At 50.0% G+C, this 22414-nt stretch overlaps 1 long non-coding RNA gene across 1 annotated transcript in view; it reads right to left on the reverse strand.

Moving 5' to 3' along the window:
• Positions 1-1236: 1236 nt before the first annotated feature.
• LOC115384583 (uncharacterized) overlaps positions 1237-22414 on the reverse strand; it is a 28430-nt gene continuing 7252 nt past the window's right edge. The window contains exon 3 of the long non-coding RNA XR_003930904.1: positions 1237-1360. This is a non-coding gene — a long non-coding RNA (uncharacterized LOC115384583). The remainder of the gene's footprint in view (positions 1361-22414) is intronic.

The raw sequence follows: 22414 nt of genomic DNA on the forward strand, positions 1-22414 counted from the left end.
ATTGTATTAAAGATGACAAAACTAGCGTGGCGTCCCCCATCGCGTTCTCACTGGCTGTATATAAAGATGGGCGGAGCTTATGCGGCGTCCCCCACAGTGTTCTGAAATCCCGCGTTGTTGATTTGAGCAGATCGCCTCCATAGCGAACGCCGTAAACAGGATGTAAATGTGATTGGTCCAGTCTGTCACATGACCGCATCACACAGACAGAGGAGGAGCTGTGATTGGCTGATTTATTCCAAACTCATAAAATGAAATCAACAGATGATTTATGTGAGAATCAGAGTCTGGTCAAGACGACTTGTTTGTAGAAACTAGAGAGAGTGTATGAAAGCCAAGCAGAAAGCTCCCCCTAGTGTTAAGTTTCAGTATTGTTCCTAATTAAAGTGTTGCATGTGTTCAGTGCAGGATCGCTGCATGAGCAGGAGGAGGAGTGCTGTTTGCTGACTGAGCTTTCACCTTTCTTTGTTTTCACCGTGAGTCAGTGACTTAAAAGTAAGTTTTATCTCTTTTCCTTGTACAAATGTCGATTTATGTTGCATTATGGCTGTTTACTGATGAATGTGTAGATTTTACACCACTTTATTTTCTGTAACTGTGACTCAGCTGCTATGTACTGCCTGCATGTGTAATGCTAATTCTGTAGAGTACATTAGACACTGATTGTATATTTTTCTATTTATTTCAGACCACACACACACACACTTACACTTACACACTCATGTCTGTAATTCATATGCAAGGAATTGCCATGCTCAATCAGCACGTCATTAAAGCTCCTTAAAGATGTTCCTCTGGACCATCATTCCGTGCTCAGCCAGTGTAAACCTCCACAGTGGGCCAGCCTGTGCCTCCACTTCACAGAGACCACAACCTGTTCTGAAACCGGGAGCTTTACGATTATTTACACTCGGAAAGACCCGGGCTCTTTTGGAAACCAACATCATCGCCCCCTGCTGGAATTTACCTGGTGTTACAGCTTTTCTGCACTTCCGCATTGGCTATAGGGGCGTGCCATCTAAGGCACCTCACGATTCGATTACAATTCAGGGTGCTACGATTCGATTATTCAACGATTATCTCGATATTAATGATAAAAACGATGATCACGATTTTTTTTGCATCTTTTTTTTCCCCTCACTTAGTGCCCACTTCATACTTTGAAACAACATACAGCTATTTCTCAGTACTCATAAATCAAAGTAATCAAACAGATTCAAATCCAAAAAAAGTTTTTTTTTTATTGATGTCAAGTGGTCCATCAGCAACCATGGCATAAACTTTGTGCCTGCAGCTGTGGCCTAAAGAGCCAATACAACAAAAGGCTGGCCCTACTGACAGCAGATCAGCAGTTACCTCCCTTAAGTGCAAACAACAGCAGATATGTCATATATGCAGATACATGTTCGATTTGAATGTACAGCTTGGCGTCCACACGTATCTAGACACCTACATCTAGATATCTATGTCTACATGTCTAGGCGGTAGTGTGACGTAAGCGGGAGCTACGGAAGCCGCAGTGTTGTTGTGTGTGTGTGTGTGTTTGTTCGACTGCTGATGCTAACGCATGTTTCTGAAACCTGCTCTTGGAATAAACATCCTCACGCTGCCAAACGCCTCTGGACTTCTTTCAAGCAGATTACAGAGATAAATGTTTTGGTTGTTTTGTTTACCTCTGAACTGAAAGCTTTGTTTACGGCGCCGCGCCATGCGCAGTACGGCTCATTGTTTGCGGGGCAACCTGAGGCGACACACGGTGCTTTTTGTTCCAGTGTAGTGTAAAATGGACGAATATGTGTCGGATGAAGATGTTGTGGACGAGAACTTTGAATGATTTTCTCTTTAGCAAAAGCAGCACTAGCATTTAGCACTAGCTTTGAATCCAGAAGAATGAATCTCGCGCTCTGTGACTGTGGCTAAAGAGCTAGCTGTCGCCATATTAACTGGTCCGCCACTACAGATGTCCGGGTGGTGTGTAGGAACAATACTTTGGTTCCGCAAGTGGCGTCCGTGCTCCTGGCGTCTAGTTATTATGAAAAATCATCGATTTTGAATATTTATGAATCGTAATCGAATCATTACGTTTCACATCGCGATTAATCTAATAATCGATGTATCAGCACACCTCTAATTGGCTGCATGTTTCGCCAGCGGAGGTTGGCGCTTGAGGCAAACTGAGCATGTGCAGAAGCGTTCGTACCAGGCCCGCGGTGCGCAGCAGCAGCGCCAGCATTTCATTTAGGTGAAGCTGTATTTTCCACGGAGCTGGAGTGTTTTCAAAAAGCGCATTTTTCAGTGGCTCTGAGCGCCGTTTCCGTGTGAACACACAACGAAAACGTCACATGATCTGCAGTTTTTACAATTTTCTCTGCTTATTGCGTTCTTAATGGATCATTCAGAGGTGCAGTGTGTCCCTCAGTTTGGGAGACGTGGTCTGATCTTGGCGTCCAGGAGGCAGTTTCTAAGTTTTAAAAACCATAAATCAGCGATGCAGAAGAAAGAGAGATGGACGTTTCCTGAGATTGCTGCGAGTAGCGAGCAGACCAGCGGAGGAGACACTGACCAGACGGTCGTCTCCACATCCACATCTCCACATCAGACTGGAGACTGGAGGAGAACCTGAATTCTGTGCTGGACTGAGGTCTAAACGGTTCAGGATCAGGCCAACGCGGCCCCCTGGGGGGCAGAGCTTCACACTTTACCCCAAAAGGACAGAACTGACATGGAGCCATCTTTTGCTGTCTGTTCTAGTTTTCTGTTATTTTCTCAAAAACAATTAAAAAAAAAAACATTGAGAAACTGCCTCATGGTTTCCTTTACCTCCCGTTTGAATGAGTGTTTAATATTTAGTGTTTTTCCATGATGATCTAGTGCAGTACAGATTATCAGTGACAATTCCCATCTTGGATTTCAGTGTTGCAGTGGTCAGCACTGTTGAGGCACAGCAGGAGGGTCCCTGGTTCAAACCCACTGAGTGCAGTTTGCACCTTCTCCCCGCGCTCATGTGGATTCACCTCAGCCTCCTTCTACGATCCAGAGACGCTGGTTGGGGCTTTAATTCAGCTGAAAGCAGCGTGAAGAAACCAGCCGAACACGTCTGAGTCCTGAGTTCACTCCCTGAGGTGGAGGGAGGATCCGGGGCGGCGGGACGAGCCGGCTCTTCACAGCGTGTGACGAGGTGACGAGTCTCAGCTGTTCAGCTCAGCTTTTTCAATTGAAATGTTTGTTTTTTTCATTTGTTTCCATTCCTTGTCTGCTCTTCTTGTTCATGGAGAATTGCTGGTTTTTAATGTAAAGGTTATTTTGGAATAACTGTGTTGTTTGATGCTGTAGAAATAAAGTTGAATTGAACTGAGTGTGGAGAGAAGACAGACCTGCTCAGTCCTCTGTCCTCCAGGTGTCTTCGGTCAGATAATGATCCGCCTCCACCAGAGTGATCAATACCAACGGCTCGGCGGATCGACATGGATTTCCTGTGTGAAAACTCACATGATGGATTTAGATGAACACGTTACATCTCTGAGCTCCAGGAATAAAGCAGCTACACTGTTTTTTTTTCCACTTCATGTTCGAACTGATTGGAAGTGGAATATTTTCCCTTCACGCTTGCATTTTTATTCCAGAAAAGTTTTGCGTCACCTCCTGAGGTTCTCCAGTATTCTGCATGTTGTGTCGTTCTCCCCAACTCCTTTCTCACCGTTCACGTTTGACCTCTGACCTTTCACTGAAGCCCTCCGGTGTGAGTTCGTCAGGTTAAACCAGAGCCGGGGGCAGAAAACAGAGCTCTCACCACTTACCCCTCCACCCCCTCCACCCCGTCATGCCCCCCCCCAGTGGACGTTCACCCAGCTACAGCGGTCGGATCAGACTGTACTGGATGAAGTGTAGCGGTCCCGATCCGCTCTGCGATCGATCCGGTCTCATCAGATCCTGACCGGCCTTCTGAGAGACTTGATTTTTAAAAAGTGTACATTTCAAGAGGTGCGCTGAAATCCTCCAGGGAGGTGAGATGCTTTATTGTTTCTTCTGCAGAACCGAATCCACAGAGTCCTGAACCAGAACCTCAAACCAGACGGAGCCGAAATCTCACCGGGCGCTGGGAACAAGGGTCACTGCAGACTGGAGGAGAGGAGGAGGACGAGGAGGAGGCGCAGCAGGAGGTGTGAGATGTTCGCTCGGGTCTGGAGGAGTCGCCGTCCCTCGTATTTGTTGAGAGGACAAAGCTTCAGCTTCTCTCTGCCGCTCAGATGAAAGACGTGTTTTCACAGCAAATACAACTCTTCCCTCTTTTTTTTAACTTTGAAAGCCACGGCCAAATTTCAGCAAAATGACTTTTGAGCCAGTTGCCATGGTAACCTGGCGGCGGCCTGAGGGTGGGCGGGGTCATCTGATGACCTCCGGGTTCCCGATCGCTGTCACAGAGCTGAGGAGGATCGACGCTGGAGGCACAGCGGTGTTCCCAGAGGAACGCCGAAGCGTCCGGGTTCTCAGCACTCTGGCTTCAGAACAGAAGCTGCAGCGGGAAGCAGAAAGAGCCGGAGGCACAGGAAGCACCCTGACGCCGCCTGGCCGCACGGTAAACCAGAGGAGTCAGACATAAGGCCCGTGGACCAAAAGAGGCCTGTCGGAGGCTCCAACCTGAAACCACCAGGCTAATGTTGAACATGTGGAGGAAAGAACAGATTTTTTTTTTAAACTAGTTTCACAACACTGAGCTGAGATCTCAGGGAAAAGCTAGCAAACTAGCGCTAGCCTCAAGACCAGTTTGTAAAACCAGCCGTTCCCTTCATCCTGTTCATGAATGAACGTTTCGCTTCCTTCTCTCCACCTGGATGATGTGACTTTACACGTCAAAGCAGCTCAGAAAGTCCAGAAGAGTCCTGCTCTGCCCCCAAAGGTCATTAAAACGTCTGAGCGTTTGGCGCTAATGGCGCCGTGGGGGCGTGGCCTCATGTTTCTGTGACTGCAGGAGAGCCGGAGAGGAAAAGGTTTCGGTCGGATCGGAGGAGCCGACAGAAGGAGGACGATGATTCAGCCGCTCAGGTCTTATTCATGTTCCAGGCTAAAAATGGCGCCTGGAGAGGAAAGGTGAGCAGCTGCCGGTGACGCACGCAGGCCTCAACAGGAAAACCGGGGCTGCTGGGAAATAAATGACTCAGTGAATACCTGAAGAAAAGATGTAAACCCAGAATATCAGAGGGAAGAAGAGCAAAGCGCATCGTCCCAGTAGAGACGGACTGCTGGTAACGAGATGACGAGGATGAAGGTGATGATGATGAAGGTGATGAAGGTGATGATGATGAAGGCGATGAAGGTGATGATGATGAAGGCGATGAAGGTGATGATGATGAAGGCGATGGGAAATGTGTTTTCTCTGACGTCTGCGGTGGATCAGGTCTGATGAAGCAGGTCACTCTTCCTGCTCTTCACCGTTTGTTTCCACCAGCTGAAGAAACTTCCAGCATTCAGACTGAAGAACAGACTCTAGATGATGAGACTGAGCTGAACTCCGCTGAGCCTCACAGCTGATCGACACATCGACGCTCCCTCCATCCAGCAGGTCCAACGGACGGACTGAGATTACTGAGACCGGGAGCTGAAACGTCTGCAGCAGCAGGACCGAGTGCAGTGGGTTTGATCTGGATTATCTGAGCTCTGAGGGGACAAGACCAGACCCCTCAGGGAGACATGAAGAACATCCAGGACGGACGTCCTGCAGGACGGAGGTCATCAGAGACGGACGTCCTGCAGGACGGAGGTCATCAGAGACGGACGTCCTGCAGGATTCAGTAACAGACTGACTGAAGTAACGTTTACTGATTTCCAGGACCGGTCTGTCTTTTCTCTCAGTAAAGTTCATTCCTTCTCAGTCTCATCTCAGCATCTTCTGTTGTTTTCCTGCAGATTTCGTCGACTTTTCTTTTCTTTTCTTGTCTTTTCTTTCGCAGTGAGCTGAATGTGAACTGTCTGAAACCAAACAGCTGAGGAGACGTTTCAGACTGTTCTGGTCAGTCGGACTCAGTTTGAGCTGGAAGCTGTTGTGTTACTGGTGGCAAAGCTGCTGGTTGTTTCTGAGCTGATTCTGCTCTCAGTGACTTCCTGTTCCCCCAGGACTTCCTGTTCCTCCAGGACCTGGCACCCCGCCGGCTGACCCGACCGACGCAGCGCCGGTTGCCTCTGGACGCCGCAGACCTGCTTCCTGACCGGCGGCTCTGCTGGAAGCGTTTGACGGCGCTGAACCTCGCACCGTTGGCGGGGCGCCGCTGCCCTGAGACGCCCTGACGCTGTTTGAACAAGCAGCAGCTGGAAGATTGATTCCCCCGTATCTCCCCCGGCGAATCAGCGCCTTGATTGAGCCCGGTTTGGTTACCGACCCCTTTGAAAGGCTTGGCCGGCGCTCCGGGTTCTCCTGGCAGCGTTGGGAGCCAGGCCGTGCTGTGGGCGGGCCTTTGTCCGGCTGACTGACGGTCCTGAGTTGCTGGACGGCGTCCAGGAGGTCGTTACTGACTTGATCTGACAGCGGCGGGACAGGCGGAGCGCCGTGGGGCGCCACCAGCGCCGCCAGCAGGGCTTCACGGCCGGAGAGCCGCCGCTCAGCCTGACGCGGTTTCACCGGGAGGCCTCCACGGCCGGTCAGGCGGCGTCCGGCGGTTCAGCGTTTGGGGGAGTCAGCGGGAGAGAAGCTTCACCTCGTTCACACCGCAGTGCTTCACAGGACAACTCATCATTTCTCCATTTTTGTTTCAGTAAAAAAATTCACGTTTTACACAACGATGGCAGAAACACTGAGAAGGCTGCAGTGACAGCGTCGGGCCACCAGGTGGCGCTGCTGGTGAATTTTGGAATGAAAACACACAGGATGCAGAGAACAAGAAAAACTGAGCGTTTCCTTGTTTCCATGGAGACAGAGAAGCTGCATTTTCAGAGGCTCTGAGCGCCGTTGTCGTGTAAACGGACCTACAAGCACACACACACACACACACACACACACACACACACACACACACACACACACACACACACTCCAGTTACAATAAGTTCAACCCGTGAAAGCGTCACAAACTCAACATTCACTGGGATGAAGGGAGACGCTTGAGTCTTAACCTGACTCTGTGGCAAGTCCATGTTAGCAACACACACTCCATCTCACACTCCAACACACACCCCAGCACACACCCTGTCCATGTGAGCAGGGAGGCCTGGGGACGGCGGCGGCTGGTGTTTCTGTGGTTTTGGCGCTGAGCTCACCTGGACGGAGGAAATGTGAGGAAAAGGGCCGCGGCTCCGTTTTAATTGGCTCCTTGTTTTCGACACAATTAAAGTTTATCTGTGGAAGAGCCGCAGTTCACCTTCCCGAAGCCGGGGCGAGAAGAGCCAACGTTCGCTCCTCCCGCCGCTGAAGGTCAAACGCAGGGCTCAGATATCATTTGTTTTTTTTCTGGAGAGATTACAGAACCTCTCACTAGCTCCATCTTTGTATTTCCTGTCTGAAGCTTATCGGCTCGGCGGCCCGGATGAACGTTTTTACTAAACCAGCAGCCTCAACTTAGTTTCTGCTCCAACTTCAGCAGAAAACCAGAATCGAATGAGGTTTTAAAGGTTTAGAGGTTTTTTTCATAAAGTTGGAGACAATTCAGTATTTTCAGAATGTAAATAACGAACTCAAAAGAGACAAAAGAAATGAAAACTTCTGTTTTACGGTGTCAGGTTTTCCATTTTTAATTTGTTTCCAAACTCCACTGATGGTTTTCGGTTCTCCTCTCAGTAAATAAAATATATAGTGTTGGAAAATTGCCCAGAATACAACAGAAGTTTCCAGGATGTTTTACTGGATTTTACTCTAAAGGTTTCTTTAAACCTGGTTTTGTGTTGAGACTGGAGTCATTTTCTGCAGTAAATGTTTAGTTTTTTGAAAATATCATTTTTGTCATGAAAACTCTGAACCACAACAAACAAACGCTCTAAAGTTTCCATGTAAAGGTTGGTGTGTTCGACCCACTCACAATGAAATTCTCTTCAGTGGCCCCTGAACTGAAACGTGTCCGACAGTCCTGATCTACATGGATCCGCCCAGCAGGGGGCGAAGCGCCGATTGATCGATTGATCTGCCGACACGACTTTACTGCTGAGCTCCGCCACCGAGCGGGAGACAGGACAGGACTTCAACCGGATGCTGGACTTCTCCGAACACTTGCTCCTGAGCAGAGGTCGAAAACGGATCAGTCCTGAAGCACCGACTCTGAACCGGTTCCCCTTAAAGCCTCCTCCAGCCTGAAACCCCCCAGCGGGAGACTCTGGGGGGACGTTTTTCCATTTCGACCTCTGGAAGTCTGATGAAGTGGGTGAAGGTTAACAGTCAGGTGAAATGCTGTGGCCCTCCTGGGATCGGAACCCCGCTGGACCCTGCTGGACCCTCCGGCCCTCCTGGGATCTGAACCCTGCTGGACCCTGCTGGACCCTCCAGTTATCAGACGTCCTCCACTGTCCTGAACCGTGACGTGAGGAAAAAGTGAAAGCATGGAAGAAAGTGGAGTCGGCTCAGACCCGTCACCCAGAGCCAGCTTCCCCCACTGCACCATGGGAAAAAAACCCAGAACCTGCTGCCACCTCCGCCACTCAGTGATGTTCGTTCACTGTGAAGTGAATCCTATCTCGCCTTCACAGCTGTTCAGCTGGACAGACACGAGAGACGCTGAGCTGGACCTGAAGAGGATCCAGGACGGCAGGAGAACCCAGTCAGACCGGCAGACCTGCTGCTGGGCCTCATCAGCATCACACAGTGAACACAGGCTGCCTGCAACATGAGGACGGCAGTGTTCAACATGGAGGACCAGGACCAGGACCAGGGCCAGGAGCAGGACCAGGACCAGGAGTACGACAAGGACCAGGACAAGGACCAGGACCAGGAGTACGACAAGGACCAGGACCAGGACCAGGAGCAGGACCAGGAGCAGGAGCAGGACCAGGAGTACGACAAGGACCAGGACCAGGACCAGGACCAGGAGCAGGACCAGGAGCAGGAGCAGGAGTACAACAAGGACCAGGACCAGGACCAGGGCCAGGACCAGGACCAGGGCCAGGACCAGAAGCAGGAGCCTGTTTTCAATAAGTTGTGTTTTCAGTGACTCTGCTCATCGTTGTCGTGTAAACTGGTTCTGACGCGATAACAGATGAACTTCAAGATGTTCTAGATGCCAGCTAAATGCCCCCTGCTGCCCCCTGCGCGCCCCCCCCCCCCCACCCCCCACCCCGTCCCCCGTTTCCCACTGCAGCCCCGAGCACCTGTCTCGGCAGTGCATGAGAGCCGTGAGTCTGGCTAATTCACCGTGAGCGCGGCGGAACAGTTGAGCATGTGAGAGTAAACATTAGGTTTGGCCGGCAGCCAGCAGGCAGCTGAGGCAGAGCAGAGGCGGGACCCGCTGGGGGGGGGGGTCTCCAGGGGCCAGACCAGGGGCCGGACCAGGGGCCGGACCAGGGGCCGTCTCCCATCTGACTCCCGGTGACCAAGAAGCTTTTAAACGTCAGACCCGTTTACATGACAACGTTTCAGGTGAAGACTCTGTTTTTGTTTCATAAAAGTTTTATGTTTTCACGCCAACATTCTGATTCTCCTTTCCATGGAAACGTCTGTACCACTAAAAACGATGTAGTTAGCATGTTGGTCCAGTAGTCTAGATCTTCTCCAGCCTGATCCCCGAGGCCCAGCGTCCTGCAGGCTCTCGCCCTGCTTCAGCGCCGCTCGGTCTGGAGTGGATTCTTCATCATGCTTGTAAAGAAGCCCAGTAACGAGTCTTCATTTAGAGCAGCTGTGCTGCAACTAGGAGACACCAGGACCAGGACCAGGACCAGGACCAGGACCAGGACCAGGACCAGGACCAGGAGCAGGACCAGGACCAGGACCAGGAGCAGGAGCAGAGTTTCAGAAAGGTTTTGGAGATTGAGTCAAGCTGCTTTAAAAGCTGTGATTTCAGTGGCTCTGAGCACTGCTGCTGTGTAAACAGACGTCAAGATGCAACAACAATGTTCCGTTTTCACCTGAAAACAGGTAAACGGAGCCTCAGCTCCAGCTACTGTTCATCCAGAGCCTGAGGACGTCTCCTCTGCTCCCTCTGTCTCCATCACACAGGAAAAAGAAATAAGAAGTGGTGAGAGCGCCGTCCTCCTGCTCCCTGCGCCGGACTGTGTAGATAATAAAGATTTAATGTGTGAGGTGGGGAGCGGGGGGTTATGGGGGCGCCGGAGGGCTCCCAGCGTGGCAGCGCTGCTCGTACATCTCCTCCTGCCTCAGTCCAAACAAAGCTCTCCTGGGCACGGAGTGAGCTGCGTCTCCAGGAATAGCCGGTTCTGGCTGGGCTCAGCGCCTTATAAAGCCAGGTACGGCGTCCGGATGCCAGGGACGGAGCGAGCTGTCTCTGGGCAGCGTCGCTCGTGTGCCTGTAGCCTTTAACACCCTGACAGGAGGCTCTGTGATGGATCGGCGCTCATCGGCAGAGCCTCGCTGAGGCTTCTCCTCGTCACAGGGACGATCCAGAAATCCAATTTAACTCGACTGACTCCTGAAAACTGTCTGAACCCGGCTGACGAGTGACAAAGCAGAGTGGGGCTCTGCAGTGGAACGATGCTCCTTCGTTGCTGATGAAGATTAAAAGTTTGATTCTTATTCATTCTTTTGTGGGGATTTTGTGACTGAGACCAAACTCAGAACTCATCAGTTCAGTCGTGTGTTTTTGGGTTGAGTTGCATCCGGTCGCTCTCACCATCCTCTGATTTCCAGAGGCGATGGACACAGTGAGTCGGGATACTATCGGGCCTGATTACTGCACGGAGAACTCGTTAAAGATCCACAATGCAACCCTGCGAGCATCATGTGACGCCGTCCATCAGCGACGTCGTCCACAGATACGCAGGAGAGACGAGTGAAACCTTGAATATTGATGAAGAAGACAGACTGAAAATCATGTTCTGACAAAATATGAAAAGGAGGAGAAACATAGTTGGTGCAACTCAGCAACTCAACCAGCAACTCAACCAGCAACTCAACCAGCAACTCAACCAGCAACCTAACCAGCTAGTTAATCGGCAATGTGACCATCAGGGACATTTAGATCAGCAGAGTCAGAATGAAGTCACTGGGTAATTTCACTGCTCAGTATGTAACTCAGAGCGATGCTACATGCTACATGCTACATGCTAAAGGGTTTCAGGGCTCCTGCAGCAGTGATGCTACATGCTAAATATGGCATCTGACTGTAATGTGGAATCTTCACATCTGGTTAGCATTCGGAGGAAACATTAGCCTCATGGCGTTAATAAGCAGCTAAAGGTTCGTCCTTTTTGTGCCTGTCCTCTAAAAAAGGTTAGAGCATCCCCAAGAGCGACAGATGTGAAGTTTCTAATCTGTGCTGAGAGCAGACGTTGAATAATCCAGGCAGGTGAGTCAAACCGTGTTTCCATGATGCTCTGACTGAACGGAGGAGCGGATGCTAGCGGTGGCCTCCCCGGCCTCCCCGGCCTCCCCTCCGCTGACTGGACTTGTTTTAAGAGTGCGAGCGCTCCTCGGTCCTGCCCGAAGCTCCGTCCCGGAGACTTCCTTTGAATGAAAACACCTCAGAGTCAGTTGTGTTATCTTTGTGGGAACGCTCCCTCCTGTTTTCAGGACTCCGTTCGCTCCGGGCCGGAACAGGAGGGCGACTGAGACACAAGGTCAGAGCGATCTGAAAGCGACGGCGAGCGAGACAGAGGCGGCTCTAATGAGGGGGGGTCGGGGCGTTTAGCACCGCCGGCTTTCCTGCTCTGCAGATTACTTATCGGCTCTTCTCCCACTCAAGGACTGACAACAAATCATCTTCTGAGGGCTTTGTTCTGCTTCTGTCATCTTTTATCTTTCAAACAGAGCAAGCTGAAGCTCCACAATACTGGGAATTAAAAATAGTGACTTGTATTCCGTTTATTCATTTCCACCTGAGAATCCAGAGGAGAAGCGGCATTAATGAAGAGGAATCCAGGAGCGCTGCAGACAACCACTCCCCCGCATTTACTCCTCGTCTCTCTTGATTCCATCCGGCTCTAGATTGGTCCTGATCGATCAGTCGAGTTTAAAGTTTGAAGCTTTTTGCACCATGTTGATGTTTTCACGGCTCGGACTCAAACGTCGCCTCAGAGACGCTTCTCTTCACCTCTGACTGCACCGACATCGGCGAGTCCAGCAGCTCGGTCCAACTCCAAACAGATTTCTGTCTCAGACATCAAACTTCATTTATATTCCAGAAAAATGATTCAGAAAACACCAGAAGTTTCCCTTTGACTGCAACACGGTCCGCACCAACCTCTGAAAAAACCTGGCGTCATTCATCTCAACAGAAACAACTAAGCAGCCACTGATGCAGTGTTTGGTGAAGGTTTGAGGTTTTCTGTGCTGCAGTGAAGGAGAATAGAGCAGCAGAGAGGCGGGAGGGACGGACCGACCCTGGAACAGCGGCAGGCGGGAACAGGGTCTGTGGCTGTTTAACGGCCTTTTAACGGCACAGAGGGGAACTCAGTGATTTCTAATCATGGGCGGCGGCGGCGGCGGTGGCGGCGGCGGAGTAATTCTGATCCTACATCTCATCTCATTAGCCGTTCCGAGTCTGCGGCCGTGATTTATATTGATCGTCGGGAGTTGCGACTCAAACGCTGGAAGTTAATTAAGCGATAAACGAGGAAACAAATTAGCGAGTGTGAATGGCGGCGCCGCTGCGCCGGGAACTCCCGGCAGGGCCTCGAGGGCCCGAATACATGAAAACAAAGCCGGAGCGTTACGGCGAGGCTCATCAGGATGGGATCTCCCATCAGCCCGATCCTGCTCGGTGAAAATACAGCCTGCTGCAGCTAAACCCTGAAAACAACGTCCGTTTGTCTTCAGCGGGACGACGTCGATCATCTGGATTCACTTCAGTCCAGAAAAACCTGAGAAACGCTTCACTGTGTAGAAATGTTGAGAGAACAAGAATGAAAGTAAATCCTCATTCTGTCATGTCTCCGCTGAAGAGCAGGACCGGCTGGAGTCACAACGCCCAGTGGGTGAGTGTGAAGCCTGCACCATCAGCACCGGCTGAGGACACCTGGACCGAATCCCTCTTGCAGCGGCTCGCCGTCGTCTCGCCATCGGCTGAACTTCAGGAAGACGTCGTGTTGAGAACAGCGCGCCAGTTTGTGTGTTCAGCTGCAATTCCTCCACTTCACCCGTTTTATCAGCCACAAAACGCCACACAGAGGACGTTCCAGCCGTCATTCGAAGAGCTGCTTTCAGGCTGAGAGCTTCGGCTGCGTTCGCTCTGCAGCCATTTTAAGTGAAAACACTAACCGTGCGGATCGGCGCGGCGGCAGGAACAGACACTGTCAGTCAGTTCATGAGTTAAAGCAATAAGAAAACACCAGTTCGAAGAAACATGTCAGTGCTTTGACACCTGAACGCTCTCCGCCGTGTGAAACAGGGCAGATTAACGTCTGGACAGACGTAAAGCCGGAAACCGTCGTATCAGCCGCTCTGCGTCTGACGTGAAAACTGGAGTTTTTTCCTCTTTTATCATCTCAGGCGGAAACAGTTTGACTGTGTTTCAAAAAGAGAACATTTCTGAAACTTTTCCCCATTTCTGATGGAAATAAACCTCCCTCACATGATTTCAAATTTCCCAGTTAATTTGCATGTATTTAAGCGGAGAAAGTGCATTATCCATCAGGCTGTGATGTGGCGTTGATACCACGGCCTCCAAAAGGAGGAGCGGCCCCAACTAATGCATGGACCCCGGAGGAAATAATTGAATTTTTATCTGTTTTATAGGATAATGAATCCTCGGACATTAGCAGGGATTGAGTTGTGAGGACTTGGCGGTGCATGGATAATGACTTGGCGGGGAGCTGGATGTATGGGCCAGTCAGAGAGGACTTCATTATCCCGGATCCTGGAGGGGCCCCGGCGCTGCCGAGGCATCTGTTACCACAGCCACTCACATTAATCCATTGTTGGGCGTGTTCTTTTGTGGAGAGCGGGAGCCCAGAAAGTCTTCATTATCAGATGAAAGGTCCGCGGGACTGTTTACGCACCGGCCAGCGTCTCCTCGTCCGCCGGGGGGTCGGTGTTTACAGGTCAGACAAAAAAAAAATCAAGAGCTTCCTGAGAGAAAAGATAGTAAAGAGTCTAAAGAAGCAAACGGCAGAATCTTTATTCACCGACGCTTTCCAAGTAGGAGGTCCAGTTCACAGCACAATGTCTTCACAAGAAAACACTAAACTCAGTCCTGAAAACTTCTAGAAAACCCTCGATTCTGTCTGTAATTCTGAAAATTGAGGGAAATGCAAAATTTTTTTAAATGCTACTGCTGCTCCTGATCCTGGTCCTGGTCCTGGTCCTGGTCCTGGTCCTGGTCCTGTGCTCCACAGCTGTAGTAACCAGTAGTTCTGCAGATGCTCAGATGGACAATGAGAGCAGTGTTTTCCTCTTCCTATCACTGAAGTCTTTGACAGCGGAGACGTTTCACTGACAGGAAACGGTTTATTTACTGGATAACAGGAGAAAACACGGCGGTGTCGCTACACTCGTTACACACTCCAATCAATCAATCAATCAAATGATATCAAATGATCAAACATAGAAAAAAGCGATGTGAGGTGAGAGAGCGAACCGCTGCAGCACCGTGCAGACAGTTTCAGCTCATCATTTCTATGTTTCTATGTATTTCCATGGCTGTTTTCTTTACAGATTGATCTTTTTACAGTCGCGCTTTTGTTTCTGAAAAAGACGAAGGGCTTTCTAAACTGTTAACGACTGTGAATATCTGGTTTATCTGTGTTTCCCGAACAGCCGCTGCTCATGTTCTCACATTTCGAGCTTTAAGTCAATGGAATGAATTTTTTTCTCCTTTATTATTCTGCCTCATCCTGATGATCCATCGTTCAAAGCGCTCCCGTCTGCAGGTCAAACAGAGCGGGGACGCTCCAGCGGTCAGCATTAGCTTTTAGCGGTTAGTTTCACCGGTTAGCGTTAGCTTTAGCGGTTAGCTTCACGAACATCTGGCATCAGAGGCTGCAGAGCGGCCGCCGTCTTTGTCCTTCCTGGTCATTGCTGCTCGTCCAACCATTGCTTATGAAATCATCTCCTGAATCTTCACAGTTATGCAACTGTTGTGAACGGCGTGATGAGCCCCCGCTGGCCCCGCCCCTCGCCCTTCTGTTCCTAAAGGAGAGGCCCGGTCCTCTCCGTCCCCCCTCCTGGACTCCGGAGGGGATTAAGACCCGGGTCCCAAAACCACAAGAGTCTATTTCACACATGAGTGTGCCTCCATCTCATGCTGCTGGCCACTCTTTCAATGGCAGGAGGGGAAAATGGAGGTGGGTGGGAGGGGGGGGGGGGGGGGGGGGGGGGGGGGGGGGGGTCCAATTGATCTCTTTAAGCCGTCGGGGCTTACTTAACTTATCCAGGAGCCGGCGCTCCGCTGAAGGTATCGCAAAGGCCTCACTTTGCATGAGAAAACCAGGATTAATCCAAATATTTATCCATGCTGAGAGAGATGTTTTCCCAGTCTTTACATCCCACAAGAATTCTGCACATTTCTCCCTTTGAGACTCTCTGATTAAAACACTCTCCTCCGCCGAGAGCCGCCGCTTTGAGGCTGGAGTGGAGAGCCCGGCGTGCAGAGAGCGAAGTGACCAGGAGCACGGCGGAAATATTCCACGCCGGGAGACGTGGCTGTGGGCGGAGCCCGAGGCGGGGCTGGAGGTGAGAGGGGCTCGAACCGTGTACCTGACGTGGGGGAGTCGCCATGGTTACTGACAGTTGTGCAGGCTGTGATCAGTCTCTCAGTAAACATGGCGTCTCTCCGCTGAAATCTCACCTCCGTAGTTCTACCGGGTTTTGCTCTTGTGGCGTCGCTCAGGGAGGGAATCTCACCGAGTGTGGCTCAGAGCGTTTTTAATTCAGAATTGGTTTATTGTGAATTAAGTAATTAAGTTTATTCATAATTATATTCCTGAGCTTCGTGTTTTCATGGGAAAAATGAGGGATTACCTCCTCTCCCACGCCGGGGTCTGTGCAGCGTTCCGATTGGACGGAGCGGTCGTGACGTCGTGACGTCTCCAGGAAGTAAACAGAGTCTTTCTCGTCTTTCTTTCTGGATTAACTTTGACGCTGCAGCTTTGAAAATGTCCTCGTTGTTCTGCTCCCATCAATCCACTCGTTTTATCCAGTTCTTCTAAAACTGCCGTTGAATAAATCGTCTCCACCCGAGTCGAACCGCGGACTGCTGGCGGCCATCTTGGAATACTGCGTCACCAGAATGAAGTCGCCTCACTAACAGATAACTCTGCTTCCAGAGGAGAATAAACCCGCCGGTGTATTTGGATTTAAGCTTAATTCGGAATAAAGTTTTCATGGAGATTTTGGAACAAAATGAGGTTTTATTCAGATTTATAGAGGAATGAAAAGTCCCACTGAAACACACACTGTTAGAGGTGCTGCAGCAAACAGTCATGGGAGAATCTGTGGGTCACAAATAAATGAACTGAGATGAATTAACTTCAGCATGACTGGACAACCGGCCAACTACTGAATGAAGTCCAACTGAAAATCAGGAATATGGTAAAATGTATAAAGTGCCCAGGCTGCGGTAAAGTGACTGCCGTACTTCCCAAAGTCGTCTGTTCAGTAATGCGTCATGAAGAGGTTCAAAACACTGAAGTCTCTTTTATTCTCCATGTCCAGATGTTGGTGTTGATAGTCCAGCTGTTCTTCTGTCAAATCTCTGTGGATTTACTCCTCTGCTGTCTGTCCTTGCTTTCTTAAACGGTTTTTATTTCTTCAACATTTATTATTTTGTGTAGTGCTTTTTCAAAACACTCAAAGATGCTTCACAGGACAAACAGCTTGAACACAAACAGGGATGAAAACAGGTTAAAAGGCAAGAATAACAAGCAGGTGGAAGAATGTAAAGCGGTGCTGGAGGGTTTCCTGTGGTACTGTAGCTGCTCTCCGAGGTCAAACAGTGACATCTCGTGGTCATAAACTGTACTTACTGCGATATTCTGATGTGGGAAAATCGCTTCGTCATATAAGTTGAACGAGCAGCCAAACTTTAATTTAATAAGTGACTTATTACAGTCTAGAAAATAAGCTAAAAATACACGTTATCGTACATCTCACTGTTTTTTAACTGAAAGAGGCGATGAAGCTGCCGGTTGGTGTCTGATTGTCTCGTTTACCTTCTCATGTTCTCTCTGTCTCTGTCCTTCCTCCTCCTCTTCTCCCTCTTGTCTTTTGTTATCCCTTCGTTATTTTCTGCCGTCTCTGGCGGCTTTTCTTTTATTTTGACGGCTCGTTCTTGGGAACTTGTCTCTGAGTAAACGTTAGCTTGGCTCCAGCAGAGTTTCAGGCTCGGCCATAAATCGACCTGTCAGGCGGCGGCGCAGGTCGGCGTCTTCCTCTCTCCTTCCGCTGGGCTTCTCCCGGCCCGGGATGGGGGGCCGGGCGGGGGCCGGGCGGGGGGGCCGGGCCCTCAGACAGACCCGGGGCTCCACTGAGGAGTCAAACTGAGCTATTGAGGGAGCAGAATGGCTGCTCGGGGCCAGGAGGAGGGCCGGGTCCAGCCCACACAGCGTGAGACGGGGTATCATGGGAAAGATAAGCAGAGGCGGCCGAGAGGTGATCCGCCTCTCGTACACGGCGCAGACGGCGGCGCTCTCCGGCACAACGAGGCCTCCTCCACACCGTCTGCACGCCGCACACACTCCGCAGACTCCACGGCGAGGATCTGGTGCCAGCCGGAGAGGAGGCGTCTCAAAGCAAGCGGCGTTTCGCCAGAGTAGAAACAAATAAAGAGCTTCAGCACAACAGATGCTTCAGGTGTGGAAACTGCAGAGAGTAAAAGCCGCATCGGCCCCTCGGGGTCTGGATCTGTGGTTGTTTTCTGAAAGTCGGACTAAACTCAGCCAGACAGAGTGAATGATGTGAGTCAGTGTGTGGAACCGGCTGGATCCGGATGCAGGACAGATTTATTTATCACAGCGACTCGTTCCTCGGTCACACGGCGAGTTTAGGAGGAAACTGAAACGTTGGGTGGCGTTTTGGACGGATGTTTCCACCACGACGGTGTTCGGAGCCAATGAAAACGCAACTTATTGGAAATGGCTCCTGAAAATACTTCTACTCTGTCTCCATGGAAACGGTCAAAACAAAGCAGCTTTTCTGAAAGGCCGCTTCTGCCGATGAGCTCTACAGAACATTTTAAGCTTTTCTACCCGTTTCCATGGAAACGAGCATCGTTTTCAAAACGCTGCTGTGTAAACATGAAACTTTTCTGAAACGAAAACAGAAACGACGCCGGAAAAGGCTCTGTGCATCAGGTGAACCGTGTCCATACTGCATTCATGTTGAGTCTTACGTCTCATGAATGAAAAAGATTTTTTTAATCATGAAACAATATTGAACCACAGATCTGGTGTCCGGAGCATCAGAGGCGAAAAGTCTTTTCTTCAGTTAACTTTTCTGGCTTTGGAGGAGAGTTCCAAAAATCCCTCCTTGCTGATTTACTGTGACACCAGCCGCTCATTGACGAGACAGACGCTGATCAATCAGCTGTTTCTTCATGTCACTCTGGAGCCAAAGCGTTTGCTCTGCGATGCAGTGAAGCTGAATCTGCAGAATTCATGTTAACGTTCAGCAACATGAAGGATCCTGAGAAACAAAGCAGCTTCTGCACACGCCTGAGGGCAGAACCCTGGTTCCTCCTCCACCAGCGGAGGGCGCTGCAGGCACAGCTTCTCCAGGAAGCATGATGCCCACACACACACACACAGCCGCCACACCCAGACTGGCATGGAGCTGCAGGGATGTGGGGAGCGTCAGGCTGAGGCTGCAGTTTCGCTCTCAGAACCTCGTCTTTCCGCCACGTTCGCTCATCCATCTCAATGAGGATCAACTCGGCTTCAGGGCGTCTCTGTAGGAGTGAAAAAAGGAACAGGAGTAGAGACGAGCGTGGTATAGTGGGAAGCACTCTCACCGCACGGCAGCAGGGCCTTTGGTTTGAGTCCGTTTCCAGGGACACTCCTGTGAGATCAGCGTGAATATTGTGTTTGAGTTAAAATGAGGTGCAGAGGAACCCAGAAGTCATTCGACGTCTTCATTTACATCTATACATCTAAAGTTCTCTCTGATCTTAAGACTGTTCTCTGATTCCCATCATGCTTTGAAGAACTTCTAGAAAATGAAAAGGAGACAGAAACGTCGGTGGCAGCAGAGGAACGTCTCCTCAGCCCATACCCAGAGAGTGGAGGTGTTCCAGCTGATCACAGGGACAGGCGGTGGCTGAATGAGCCGGAGTGTGAGTGTGTGTCGGCTCTCTTTCTGGTGGGAACGTCTTCATTTGGAGCAGAAAGCCGCGGCACAGCAGGGACGAGCGCAACAATGGGCGTGATGGATGAGCGCCGGGCCAACAAAGGACAGATAAGGACTTTCTCCAGGATCAACAGGCCCGGCTGGCCGTCATCCCCGGCCCCCGCGGAGGAACAACCCCGATCAGCGGCTCCTCAGCCTGCTCTCGTCCAATCAGAGGGCAGTTCAGGGGCTTCAAACGCTGCAGTGCCTGCTGATCGCTCAGTGATCTGATCCACAAAGCTGATCTTTAAAGATCAGCTTAAACCACGAACTTAACACTGTTAATCCCTGCTGATTTTATACTTAAGTACAATGTGAGTGAATGACTGAGTCATCATATCCATGAACCCTAAAATAAATAAATTGTCATGTAAATTAATATTTTAAATGTGGTTGTATCCAATGAAATCTAAAGTTTAAAGGGAAACATGTTTAAGTCTGTAGGAAATAATCTCAATAAAACAGATTGAATTAAAATGGATTTAAATGAAACGGCAATAGAATATACAGTTTTCCACAAGCGAGTCCATAAAGCGACATTATTCTGCTTTTCTTTAAAATAACACATTATACTGACAGACTTCAATCAAATCAAACGTAGAACAATGAAAGTATGAAGTTTTACAGGAAGACGTTTTTCAATCCATTTAGAGAGTAAAGTAAATCCTACAGCGACAAGATTTATTTTATACTTTAATTACTTTAATTTTAAGGTTAGAAAACTGACAGAAGGCGTCCCGCCTTTCAACTAGCAGTGGTGAGGTTCGGGTCCAGCGTGGACGTGGAGTCTCAGGTCAGGGCAGTGCTGGTGAAACTGATCTGCACTCAGCAGCAGCTCCCTGCTTCGGCACACAGCCTGGCCCCGCCCACCTGAAGCCAAGACCGAAAAATCAAACACAGGACCGCAGGACCGCAGACCCGACTGCAGCCAGAGGACGCAACGTGACACTAAATCAATCAGATGCTGCTGTGTGATAATATGAGGCAAAGACACCAAGCAAATGTAATTTCTAACTGTAGACAACATAATAAAACACCATAAGCGTCTGTCCTTCTATTTAAAAGCTGCCTTTGAATGATGTCTGTGTCTCTCTCACGTCATGTGATGCGGTTCCTTCTTTCTGTACGATGACGTCATTTAGAACTTTCCTGACTGAGGAACTGGAAACAATGTATCAGTTATAAATGACATCATCACTTAATTTGACCTAGATATGCAAATGAGATGATGACATAAAGGCCCATTTCTTTTAATGTTCAGTCATTTTGTTTTTCATTTGGATGAACTGACAGGAAGAGTCTCGGTTAAAATGTTTTAAAGAAATGATTTTTAATGTCATCCATATTTAATACTGCATCACTGAAAAACAGCTGCAACACACTTCTCCATTCATCCACACTCACACACTCTCAGTCACCAGGAGGGTCAAATATAAGGCCCGTGGTGCAAAGCCAGCCCACAAGAAGCTCCAGTCCAGGTCGACAAACCAAGAAAACTGATTTCTTAATAGCAGCAGACTAAACAACCCGAGAACCGAGCTGAGATATCTGAGATGAAAACGAGCAAACTAACAGCAGCCTGAGAGCCATGTTGTCAGGGGGGGTTTATAAAAACACCCATCATGCAACAGCAGCAGGAGAGGGACGTTTCTCTGTTTTGAGCCAGAAGCCTTCATGTTAAAACTGGAGACATTTTCTGGAGTAACGGTTTGGTTTTGTTAAAATATCAACATCTTCAGCATGTATGTTCTGCACCACAACACAGAAAACCCTGAAATGTTGCTTTCAGGGTCTCCCTGCAGGATTTCACCGGTCCGATCATCAAAGCTGAACTCAAGCTGCAGGCCGTCGCTGAACTGAGCCGTGTTTGACATTCCTGGTTCAACGACTGAGCAAATCCGTCACTACACAGGTTAATATTTGAGTGCTGTCAAAAAGCCTTTCACTCCTTCGGCCATTAGGTCTTTTAATCATTGACAGTTATTTATTCGTGGCCGGCTCTGTTCCGCTGCGTCTGCTGCAAACGGAACATGAGTCTGTGGATGAATGTTTCCCCGCTGAAGCGCTTCCTGCAGTTCGTCACTCGGCCTGTTTCATCCTCCCAGAGGCAGCGAAAGTTAACTTCTCCTCCACGCCGGTGACGGCGGCGGAGCGGCGGGCTCCTCGGGGACGGCCGGGGGTGTGACAGCTCTCTCATGCTTTCAGTCACTCGCTCTCTGTGGGAACGGGCGAGCGGCGAGGCCTGGGGGCCGTCACCGGCGCCCCTGTGGATCCTCAGCGCCGTGATGTCTTATTCACACGCTCCGCTCGCCGCGTGTGTCGTTCCAGCGTTCCAGGCTGGTGAGGGCTGGTTCTCATGCTCAGCCTCAGCAGAAACATCTGATTTACCGTTTAATGGCGGCGCCGCTTCCTGCTCACTGATCACATGCAGGAAGAAAAGCTTGAATTCATTCACCTTGACTCGGCTCGTCTGCTGTTGTTCCTGATCCTCATGGAGGAGTCAAGGTCAAGGGGTGGAGGGTGGAGGGGGACCTGGAGGACCTGCAGGGGACCCTGGAACAGTTCTAGACGTGGATCAACCTCGGAGTCTGAGTCCCTGGTTCTCTCACGGAAAGGATCGTCTGCAGGAAGGATGGAGCAACTTCGAGTGTTGTGATGGAGGAGGGAGGATGAGACTGAGACAGACGGAGCAGCAATGCAGAGACTGGAATCCATCTAGTCCTCCATCTACACCTCCATCTACACCTCCATCTACACCTCCACCCTCCCCTCCATCTACACCTCCATCTACACCTCCATCTACACCTCCATCTACACCTCCACCCTCCCCTCCATCTACACCTCCATCTACACCTCCATCTACACCTCCACCCTCCCCTCCATCTACACCTCCATCTACACCTCCACCCTCAGCTCTGGTCATGAACTGTGGATCATCATCTCAAACTAACAAGTCCAGGAGAATCTGTACCAGAACCAGGATTAGAACCAGGACCGGAACCAGGACCAGGA

The sequence above is a fragment of the Salarias fasciatus genome, unplaced genomic scaffold (genome assembly GCF_902148845.1).
Source record: "Salarias fasciatus unplaced genomic scaffold, fSalaFa1.1, whole genome shotgun sequence".
Classification (NCBI taxonomy): Eukaryota; Metazoa; Chordata; class Actinopteri; order Blenniiformes; family Blenniidae; genus Salarias; species Salarias fasciatus.